We start from the raw sequence: 12,505 nt of genomic DNA, 5'->3' as shown, positions 1-12,505 counted from the left end.
AGTGCTGGTTGCCTTACTCACATTTTCTATCAGACATTAAGCTCCACAATACCCAAAGTCCTCTTGTTCCAGGAAAAGAGATGAAGAGAACTAATAGGTCAAACTGAAAGGGCCCAAACAAATTTTGGTTGAAGTCATTCCATCAGCTTTGATGGGAGTTCAAACAGGCCCTTTGAAAGCAAATAACATAAATTATCTTGCAATTATCTTTTTATGAGATTATGCAACAGTTTTGATGAAACAGCTGATGATTAATTTAGGATTCAACATTCATTTTCCCAGGAGTCTTGTAAATATATAAAAGATCATAACATATAATTTCAAATAAGGAAGAGCAATTATGGTAAAGAAATCTCATGTTTCAGAGCAGCCAGCAGATACAGAACTGCGAGCAAAACAAAGCTAAAAGTGAACATCACTGACTATAATAAAGAATACCTCTCGACGTCTCTAAAAACAGTGAGATTTGCAGTAGTCATAGGGAATACCTGGCACATGCACTGATTTGAATTAATATTCCCACCATCAGTGTTGCCAATATTTTACAGATCATCTGCAAGCACACTGCTTGCAAAATTAATCTAAATGTAAATGCCAGTTAAAGAAAGTATATTTTTTATTTATTCAACAGAAGAACCAAGAACAATATATATTATTTGCTTTTACAGTGCCAAGATTATGTTAACTTATTTATAATCTTGTAGTATACCAAGAATTCAACCATGACTATAGCCTCATTTTGCACATACACTTTGTTAGCTGTTTGGACAAGGGCTGTTTATTACAGCAGCAACACAGACAAAGAGAGGAAGTGTGCTCAGAGTGAGTCTTATCACTCCCCTAAGAGACCACAATCTTACAAGTCTTAGACAAGCTGAGAACTGAGTCCAGATTTCCAAGAAACCTAATCAAATACTGTTTCTCTGTTCTCCTACACGCCTCACAGCACTGATAAAAAAAACCACAGATATTTTAGATATGATGCTGTAGCAAGAATTAACAGAGCAGTGTAGGGTGGGGGAAAGGATCTTGTGATTAACATTATATAAATATCAATCGATGGTTAGCATTTAATATTATTTGGAACCATGTTTGTCAATAAAATTCTAACCATTGATACTATCTCAAAGCTAACATAATAGGTGTTATTCTTGAAGAAGTATTTGAATTAAAGCATAGCTGCTTTGCAGATTAGTTCAGGAAAAGTGCATAAAAGAAAGCAAAGGAGAAACACAGAAATGTGAATTCAGCTTGGCATTTCAAAGTCACCAAAAATTCAATAATGTGAGCTCATCACTACAAAGCCAGAGCAGTGTCAGTCCTCCTTCCAGAGAGCTTCAAATCCAAGTGCTTGATCATATGCACCACTCATCTTCCTTGGCATTTCACTGATTTCTATTGAGATATAGGTACTGATTTCTTCTTGGGATCAGTTCATAAAAGGTGATTTTTCACAGACAGAAATAGGACATGGGAAACGAAGAGGCCGTTAGCATAGAGGCTGCATCTATTTAAAAATCCAGAATTTTATATGCAAATTAATGATCAGCATGTATTTTTGATAGCAGATGCAAAATGCTAACATATGACTGTATTTGCACAAAGGTAGGCTTTATATTCTGTGCAGCAGGCATTTCAGAGTCAGAGCTCCTTGCTTCTTTCCTTTCTCTACCACTACTCATCAGTGAAAACCTCCTCCTACCTCAAATTACTGATCTAAAAAATGGACAGGGGTATTACCTGATAAGCATCTTGCAAGCTGTAATTAATATCTAATTGAACCATAGAATGTTGCTAAAAATTACTAGCTTTATTGTAGAAAACTATAAAACACAGTAAATTTTGGCAGTGAAGACACAGGCACTGGTTTGGGGATAGTTTGCTTCCTCAGCAGAAAACTGTTTCCCTCTAATCATTTTGTGGAAATAGTGGGGCCTTTTACTTATGTAACAGAATAGAGTAGGAAGGTGAGGCACCCAGTCCCCAGATTCTATGCCCTCAGTATCAGCTCTGTCTTTGTCTCTACTATGGGGAAATTCTCTGCACCTAAGACCTCTCCACTTATTTTTTCAGCATCTTCCTACACCAGGGAAGAACCCATCCCCACGCTCCAATATTTCACATAAGATCAATTCATTTTGTACTATAAATGTTTTAATATCAGACTGTTAATACAGGTGAAGAATTCAAGTTAAGTATATGTGAGCATGGAAGAACTTTGTAGTCAACAGAAAATGCAACGCAACCTGCAAAGACAACAAAACTGTGAATCTCAAAATACTATTGTGGTGATTGATTGTAGATAAAAGTTCATGGATAGATAAAGATTTCTTTTTTGTAGTGTATCTTAACAACACGCATCTTAGATTGCTGTATATAAAAGTAACAGATAATACAAAACATGATCAGAGTTTATTAATGTTGCGGCAAGACGTGCAGAAAGGAAGGGGTTTCACTAAATGGAAGCAATAAAATAATAAAACTTGTGGCAAGCATGAAAACTCTGGAAAAAAACCAGAACAAATATCTGTAGAAACAGTTTCACAGAGAGCTCTGAAACATTTCTGATCACTGAAAGACTAGCAAGTTCTAACCAAACTGCAAAGATACAAGAATGACTGATCTCTATATAGCCCCTAGCAGGATACTCCAAAATTGCTCTAACATACTACCACTCACTGGTAGGAGGAAATGGCTGACTTCTGATACACCATGGAGGTGCCATAGTCATCTCACTTTCCTTCCTGAACTGCTTTGGAAGATAATGGATCTCCACAGACTTAGATAAGGTCGGAAGAGCTGATGGGCTTTGAAATCTTCCATTCTCATTTGGTGGGCAAATCACTGTTCCTCAGTGCTGTACCAGCCTGAGCAACTTCTTTTTCACATTTCCTGCTGGTTGGGATTTTGTGTCCCTGGGTGGACAGGCATTGTGTTTGAGAAGCTTCAAGAAACACTGGTTTGCAGGCACTGCGTACAGTGGCCTAGGAGGGCTGGGCAGCAAATTGCCAGTGTGATCCCTTGCTTGTTTCTGGCAAGACAGTGTATTGTGTACTTTCAAATACCTTTGTGTGTTTCTGAATGGTTTCCACCAAAGCTAGAAGTGTAATTATCTGAGAAATACAGTTTATTCCTCTATAGAAAAAGAGCATTTCAAATAACATTAGACTGTGCTCCTGTTTAAGTTGCCGAACAATTTTTTTTTTTCAACCCTCTGTTCTCATACATACATCTTTTATAAGAATTAGCATTTTGGGATAGTATTTTCCCAGCATACTGGATTATTTTTTTTAATAGGAACATTGAACATGAGCACATTTTTAAGTATTTTCTGAGGTATGAGAAAAGGAATTGATAAGCCTTTTTCCCTTTATGCAGATAAAATAAGTGATATAGGTATGTTGTCTATGCATGCACACATTCCTATTTTTATTAAACCATAAAAATGTTATACTTGGAACATGGCATACATGTATATCTTCAGGGAGAACTAGACCTCTTGCTGCAATTTTTTTCTTCATTTTCTAAATCAGATTATTTGAAACATTATAAATTTTCAACAGAAGGAATAATCATTTTCCTCTCTGCAACACTTAAATCCTCAAGACCAATTACAGCTCCTTTTGCCAGCCTTTAAAACTCATTTCTGCCCTTAAAGAACTAGCCTGCTATACTGCAGCATGGACCAATAAATAAATCAGAGCTGAGAGCAGTTCATAAGTCTGTTAGTTTAGGAAACCACTAGCTACCACTTTACAAATGAAACAAAATCCACCAGTTCTTAATTTCCCTCCTTTCTTTAGGAGGCAGCAACTAACCCTTGCCACAGCCACCTCTTACCTGTCACCTGCACCTATCACTTCTCAGGACCTAGTGGAAAAAATAGAATTTATATGTGGCCATGCTCTAGGCATAGTGGGGAGGTGCTGGGATTAGTTACCTTCTGACAGTGCAACAGTCTGCTGCATTCAGCTCAGTTCCGCTCCACTTCACCTGTGCGCTTGTGGCTCAAAAAAAGCAATTGATCTGAAACCACGCATGCAGCAGGCTAAGAATATTCATGTATGTCAGATATTAGCCTGACAATCAGAAGGCGTGTCTGGCTGAAGTACATGGCAAATCTGCAAAGGACAGAAGATGCATCTTCTTCAGGATTCTGCATGCTGCTGCCAAAATGTGAGTTTGGCCCCAAAATATGAGCGAGGTTTGGCGACAGGAGACATTAATTTGCCTTGCCTTTTGGTACTTCAAGCTGAGAGATGGAAGAGAAGGCTACTCTCAAAGTCACCAGGAGGTAGTGTTTTAATCATACCTGTGCACAACTGTTTTCAAAGTTTTTGCTGTATTCCCAAATAAAGGTTTTCTTGTTTCACAAATAAGTTAAAGTTTGAGTGAGAGGATGACCGTTAAGATATCTGGGGAATGTATTTGCAAATACTTGATTAATACTTGGGTAGCACATACTACATATAATAGCTATTTGACTTTGGCCCATACTGCTTCCAACAGTTTAGCTTCAAGAGGCTTTTCTGCATAACTTTTTTGTAAACATCTCAAAGCTTAAGAAACAGATAAGAGTTAGTTTTTTGCTTGAATATGTAAAGTTGTATACTGTAATGAAGAGTCTTAACCTCTGTGGAAGACTTCATTCTTTCTAAGAGATAGACACAGCCCACCTCTAATGGTAGTGTTTCTATGGTCTGAGAAAAGGATATTAGGAAGATACTGCCTTACAGTGCTATAAAAATGAGTTAAAAGCCATTTTACTGCTAGGTATTTTATATCTACAGCTACTCAGAAAGAAAACTGTCATCTCTGTTATAAATTTGAGAGAGGGAAACATGTACAACACCTCTTTATAGGTAGAAAATGAAAAGGGAAAGGTTGTTTTATGTACAATATATAATACCACTGACAGTTTTCAGTATATGAAAATACTATTAAATATTTAAAGGAATATTATGGGTGTCCCTTAATACCAAATGATGCAAGATCAGCTGTGCATGAAAAATAATGACATTATCAAAGTGAACTATACTGAAGATACTGTGTAACTGGAATAGAGTTGCTGCACTTGTGTCTTTGGAGTTATTTGCATTCTAACTTACTGATCTTAGGTGTTTGGTTGTCTGCAATAAACACCTTTTGGCATGACATTTCTCTGCCTTTCCTGAAGTTAGACTTTCAGAAATGGGCATGCTACATGCATAGAGACTGGTTTGCTCTCTAGTGGATTTGTTATAGTGCATTATTTAATCTGTGAAGACTCTCTAGGGCTAACTAGGTTTGACACAGTGGCAAACAGGGGTGCTTTGTCTGTGCCATGGCATACAAATGAGTTTCCCCAGATACACTAAGAAATTGCTACATTGCATTCATGATCATTTCCCCTGGCATTACTATTCATTCTTGATTAGCTCGCTTGCTTTACCTGTATCACATATTTGAGTCAAAAATTTTTTTCATATTTCAGGTAAGAAACTTTATGGATAGATAAATATTAGTGAGGTGTCTGCAAAATATACTCATATTCCCCCTCCATTTGTAATTTAGAAGCCAACCCTTCTGGCACAGTTATGGCCCACATGGAACAAAAAGAGGCTACCAAGCAAGGTACACATGGAGTACTGCCAGAACCTCTAAAGGAAATTGTACAGTACCTCTACACCTCCATCTGCTTGTCCCCACATCAATAAGCAAGAAAAAACTTGATGATGTTCTGTGGCAACCAGTATAACTCACCACAGTACATAGAAACTGGTTTAGATACTCACAGATAAAGGGGAGGTTGCATTTTGAAGTCCTTACCCTCTTACAAGCTAAGCTTAAACTGCTCCAAAGGCCCTCTGAACCATCCTGGCTGGCTGTGCTGAAACAGCTCTGGTGTACTCCTAAAATACATCCAAGCTGACACTGCTGCATCAAACCCTAAAGAGCTAGACCTTAAAGACGTGCCTGATTTAGCAACATAGTCAAACATACAGTCTGAAGCAAGGGAATAGTCACTCAATGAAGACAATTCACAGGCTTACTTGTAAACTGTTAAATAGCCCAATGATTAAGAAACACAGTGATCTTCAAATCCTCATGCAATAAAACACCCTAGTATTTGTCTAAATTCAGGAATCTGCTTGTTATAAATGTAACTGCCATGGTTTGTGATCCATTAGTGAACTATTTTATATAAAACACCGTAATAGCTTTGTGATTTACGCTCACTCTTTAACACTCTTTCTAACAGCAGTATTTTGGCAGTGATTTGCTTGTTGTAAGTGTTCAGTAGAGAACAATTTTCTTGCAGTCAGTAATTGCCACATCTCAAATAATTCTAGCCTTTTAGTATCAATTTTAAGAGAACTTTATGAGGAGTTGCATATGAATATTCAAGAAGTATTGCATCACAAATATAACTGGTGGAGTATAATATATCAGATTAAAAGAGAAAGATCCTTAACTCATTACAGTACACCTCTAAAATACAGCAATAATAATTCCTTCTATATTTCAGAAATAAGGCTGCTAGCACTGGCACTTGGTTTTAAATCAAACTTATTCTCAAATGAATAAAATGAAAAAGTTTCTCAAATGAATTCTCAAATGAAAAAGTTTTTCTAGTGTAATTCTGGCATATATATTGGTTTTAGGTTGCACTTATAATACACGTTTGCTTTACTCCAGGTTTAGCCTTGATGATTTTCATAAATCAGGAGTCTTTCAGATGAAAGCTTCCTTAATGACAATAAAATCAAAAGCTAATGCATATTTGCTGTGGATAACTTGCCAGTCAACAGGCATTTACAGTAGACAAGTATTTTACATAGGACAACTGTGAAGTGTGAAATAAAAGATGGATAACCAGAGCTTGTTTCCATTAACAGGACAAGTTTCCCAAATGTTTAATCAGGCTGTACCCCAAGTTTTGTGGCTTCACATGACTGAAACTCCTGACAAATATATTATTTTGAGAAGCACAGGAAGAGTGCAAAAATGGTGTTTATAGAGCCAGAACTTGTGCAAAAGGACTAATTTCAGAATGGTAGCTTCTACAATTTGAAAGATTATGAGAAGATGGCAAGAGCAAAAACCCAAAGGGGTAGTGAAAGAAACGGCTATAAAAATGTATAGTAAAAGCGTGTATAGTAAAGGCCTGCTGACATATGTAAAGCACACACAGCCTTCAAAATTTCATACAGAGAGAAAAGCAAGAGGTGGGAATATGAGCATTTACCACAAGTCTTTTCCCAGTAATATTTTAGATCTTTCACCATTAAAATTAATTTGCTACTTAGAAGTAAACCTAGATCCTCAAGTGATATGAACTGGTACAAAGCAACAGAGCAACACTAATTCATAACCCCCAGAGATCCAGAAATAATGCAGCTCATTTCAGTCAATAAAAGGTAGTATTCTTACAAACAGGCTAGTCCCAATGATTACACAAACCCAAACTCTGAGACAAAACATGACAGTTAAAAGAGGCAGAACCCAAGACTTAACATACATGGCAATAATTTGGAAAAATGATTAAACATTTGTGATCAAGATACAAATCATATAAATAGAAACACCATCTGTTATTGGGACAAGGACAGTAGAAGGACCAAAATGCTATTATGAAAAGTTCTAGCCCATCTTTTACTCATTTATTACATTTGGAAGAACAACACACACTAAAGGGTATATAATTATCTCAGGGATAATTTGTACGATATCCTAAAGCTATAGACTTATATGTGAACAGAGAGAAAGGAAGATATCTACAGCAATAAACAATCTTATTTGGAACAACATTTAGTAACTGGTATTGCTTTTTCAAAGAGATGTCATAAAGATGACAAATAAAAACCACAGGATATGCCTCTCAAGGATCCATGCTTGCATGGAATACCAAGACATTAGTCAGTGCCTAATCCTATAAAATACTGTTTCTGTTTAATGCCATTTATCAGAACAATACAACCAACTGGCAAAGGAATGTAAGCATGATTATAGATATTCCTGTTCTACTGTCAGCTATTGAGGATACTAATTTTATTCCCTACTTTACATGTTTATGCTGACATGAATAAGCAATGCATTCTAATATACCAGTGATTTAACCTCTCTCCTTCTTAAGCAAATAATTTTGAGACATAATTACAAATAAACATTTAAAATTTGCCTAGAGTATAAACAGAGTTTAAATGTATAAATACACAATTTAAATGTTTAATGGTTCTTTACATTAGATACTTCTGAACTTACTATATCACAAAAAGTAAAACAAAATTCAATTTCCTAATCCACTTCAATGTTATTTAAGGAGACACAGAAAATATTCCTCTAAAATTTGTTCACATGGCATGGTTTAAATAAGCACAAAACCTGCTGTAATTACTGTAAGACAGCTAAAAATAATTATCTGCCTGTGTGTAGCTAAATGGGATTAAGTAAGCACTGGACCAGATCTGCACATGCTCTGTGCTTGTAATTGGATCAAGACTTTCACAAGACCTCTGACACCCAATTAGGGATTTGCTAAGAGTTCCATAACTTCATGAACGCTCAGTGCTGAAATGTCCATGGGAAATTATGGACACGTATTTAACTGCCTAGATTAAGAGAAATCTGGCTCTGATTTGGATGCTGAGCTGTTCTTTGAAAATGGAACTCAATAAACGATTCAACAGCTCTGATTTAACATTCTGTCTGCCTCAAGGATAGGAGCAAGTAGCTATAATTCAACCTAAATTTGCTTTAAAGCTCCATGGGTTCTAGAATACTTTTCCTGACTTTTACATTCCAGTGGCTGTGTTTTCATTAGTAATACAACAGAAAACTACAATACAGTACTTGCACACATGCCAACATGCACACACAACCCCAAGGAGGGGGGGGTCCCTTACTTGCTGAACTCTGTACTGACAGCGCCCTACCTTGATGCAGGTTACTCCTGGTGTCCACCACAGAGGATGCTCCGCCAAGCCTGGATGTGGAGGTCTTGATGCCACAGGAAAACTTCTGGCAGTACTAAACTCGGTTCTGGCAGCTGCCGTTTCTGCTTCAAGGTCTCTTTCCCATTGCTGCAAGTTTTTATGCTTTTTTTAACACTACTTTTCAAGCTGATGCCTTCTTTATTTCAGAAGTCTCTTGGTAATTCTGACTTATGGTTGTCTTCCACTTTCATATGAGCAGTTTTGGACAAATGTGCTCACAGCCCTTTTGTGAAGCCTGGCTACACACCCCATTTGCACTGCTGCTCCTACCTTGGCAGGTGGTGTTATCCAGGCTGTTTGCCATAGGTAGGATGTGCCAGCACACTGTGTTCTTTTAATTTTTGTGGATACGGACATTTACAAACAAATGTGAATTAGTTGAGGTGACTTATACTACACGCAAGAATGAGGGAAACTATGACTGATTAGTTTAGTTTTTTGATAAAACACTACAGATTTTGCTCAGTGACATTTCTGCGTAGCTCAGCCTGTTTTGAACTGCTAAGTATCACCATACTTAATATCAGGTTTATTACAACACAAAGTTACAATGCCTCCTGCATCCACATGGTGTTTCAATATCCAAGGATCTATTATTGGTTCTGACAGGAGAATTGGAGCTTTTATTTCTTTTCTATAGAATATCTATTGACCATTTTGAGGTCTGACAGTCCTTTTGTACCACAGGTATGCAAAGCTGAGAATCCAGGAAAATGTCTTTCCTTGCAGCCACGCTTCAATTCTTTCTCCTCCTCCCACCTTTATTTTATCTACTAAAATGAATGTACGCCTTGTTCTCAGAATGCTTGCTCCTCACACAAAAACACATGAAAAATGATGGGAATGCTAAGTGGCATGTGAGATCATCTTTGAATAAGATTGAGCCTGAAAGCTCTTCAGAAGTCCAGACTTACTCTTATAGGAAAAGAATAAGAAATGTGTCAGCCCCAGCTACTGTGACCACTCATTTATGCTAATGGACTTTGATGGGAACTTCTCTCATCAACAATTTTTAATGCCTCTTCAGAGTGTTTCAGATTCTTAATAGGTCTAATAGTGTAGGGAACTGAAAGACATCCAGATGAATTATGCTTTCACAGTAACATTATACTGTCATTCTCTTATTGTTAAAACTTTAAAACAGTAATTAGGGTTAGAGTGACCTCAAATGCACATCAGATCCTAAGCCATTTTAAGATCCTTTTAGCTTTCATTATAACTTGGTTTATTCTGCAGACACAACTTACTCTAAAAATCTAATCTGTAAGGAAATGGGAAGTGGACTTCAATGTGAATATAAACAGCCACAGCAGTGCTGACTAGAATAAATAGCATTCATGAAAAGACATTCATTCTTTAGAACAGCCAGTGTCCTCCTGGGGTGAAGAAGAGACAGTCTCAATAAAATGTTTAGATAGATCCCAATATGGTTGGCTTAGGCTGCCCCATGCTTTAAGAAGAGAAGAACTACTCCTTTGTAAGATTCTTAAAATGCACAAAGCAGCACATTGGTAAAGGCAAAGACAACAGATCCAAACTGCACTCCTGTAAGGCCATGCTGGAGTCTGGCCAGGACTTTCAACTTACTTTGGGTCTCTGAGCAAGGGGCAAGCAACGGCTACACAGACATGACGACTTCAACTTACCTAGGACCATACCAGGCCAGAGCAAACAAATTGGCAAGCTAAACAAAGCACAGTTTATCCACTTGGGCTAGTATTTCTGCCTTTCTTCACTGATATTTTTTTTTTTTTTTTAATTGCAGAAGTTGGGGACAAGATTTGTTCTAGTTTGGGTTTATTTTAGGTTGGGGTTTTGGTGGGGTTTTTTTTGCATCTTCCTCTGGAGTATCTGCCTGTTGCTTGGTATGGGGGGATAAGATAAGAACATCCCAATTTTCCATAATACATTGAATTAAAAGTGAAATACAGACTCCAAGAGTGACATCCTGAGAAGCTCTTTTCCTTCACAATTTCATAGATGAAAAAGAGGAGGAAAGTTTAGATCAGCAGGCACAAATGTTATCATAACACTTACTAATGTTTACAAATAAGTAGAAACCATGAGAGAAACAGAAAATTACAATGTATATAATCTCTTAAAAAGCAATAATAAGGTCAGAAGAATCCATGCGAATCAAGATCTCCTAGCCAGAGATTTTTAAATTAAAAATCAAACTAAACCCCTGAGGGAAAACAAACTTTCTGCTTCCTGAAGGCAGAAAGATACTGATGAAAAAAACCATTCAGTTACAGAAAGCTCAGCAAAGAAGCAGATACAACAGTGTACAGAGGACAGGCAAGTGATTACCTCTATTCCTGCAAGCTTAGACATGCAAAGAATAGAGGGATCAGAGATAGGTGCGTATGTGCAAAGTCTGAAATGCACAAGTGCTGAGAAAGGAACCCGTGACAGTTTGTGGCACACAGCAGCAGAACCTTACCAGGTTGGCATTTGGCAGCTAATTCATTTGAATGTGGGGAGAACCCCTACAAGCTGATACACAAATGTTATGGATCAATACATGCCAATGGGGAGAAGGTTTGATTGAGTTAGGAACATTCAGGAAAGAGCCCCTTTCAATACGCAGATTTGCAAGCCATGGAAAAACAACAACAAAAGAGTATGCTTATATATCATAAACATACTAGCATATTGAAGTCCTTCAGAAGAAGGATGCAAATCCTAGCATTTAACAGTGTTCCAGCCTGATTAACAGAAGCCACAAAGTAATTCAGGTTATATGTGTAATGTAGAGAACATAACTAAGGGCTTAATTTATTGTGTCCAGTGTTTCTTACTAGTTGGCTCTAGCACTTCACAGGAGCTTGGGAAACACTGGGATATGGGTTAGATCTGAAATATCTGTGCCATCAGGTCTAATCGCATTCATTCAATTATGCCTTACACTGAAAATACACCCTGCAACACTGAAATAGCAAATGAGAATACCAGTTGGAAGTGCAATCAACCAGTGGAATCACACAGAAAGAGGAAAAAGAAGTCAGAGATTTTTTTATACCTATGCCAGTCTAGAGCCTACAGCATGGCAGTTTTGAGAAATGCATTATTTTTAAGTAAAAAGCTTCAGAAGGTTTTCAAAAAGGGCACTCTACCCACTCCCTGAAAAAGGCAGGTGTGCTGGTGGCAAGCACAAAGAAAATAGAGCCACCTAGGATCTTCATCTAAAGCTGTTCTTTTTCACTTCTGTAGTATAATTTGTTCATTAAAGCCGTAACTTCTTTTCCCAAGAAAGAGAAGAGAAACTGGCTTTATAAGAGGTGCATTCCTACAGTCATAGGTAATTAGCAAACAGAAAACTGTCAGAATATTTTGGCAAGCCCAGGCAATAATGACTCACAACAACAAGTTTTTTAGCCAAGAAACTTTTTCTATACCTCTTCACTCCTTCCTTTCTGTTACATTCAGTCTAGCTTTCAACTTTACGCTTGGTCACCTTCAGTTGATTGTCTCATATGTGTTTGGATAGTACAAAAGTCAAACGAGTGGGGTAAATTTATAAAGATAAA

Source organism: Accipiter gentilis, chromosome 5 (assembly GCF_929443795.1).
Source record: "Accipiter gentilis chromosome 5, bAccGen1.1, whole genome shotgun sequence".
Taxonomy (NCBI): domain Eukaryota; kingdom Metazoa; phylum Chordata; class Aves; order Accipitriformes; family Accipitridae; genus Astur; species Astur gentilis.
Note: the sequence above shows the minus strand (reverse complement) of the source record.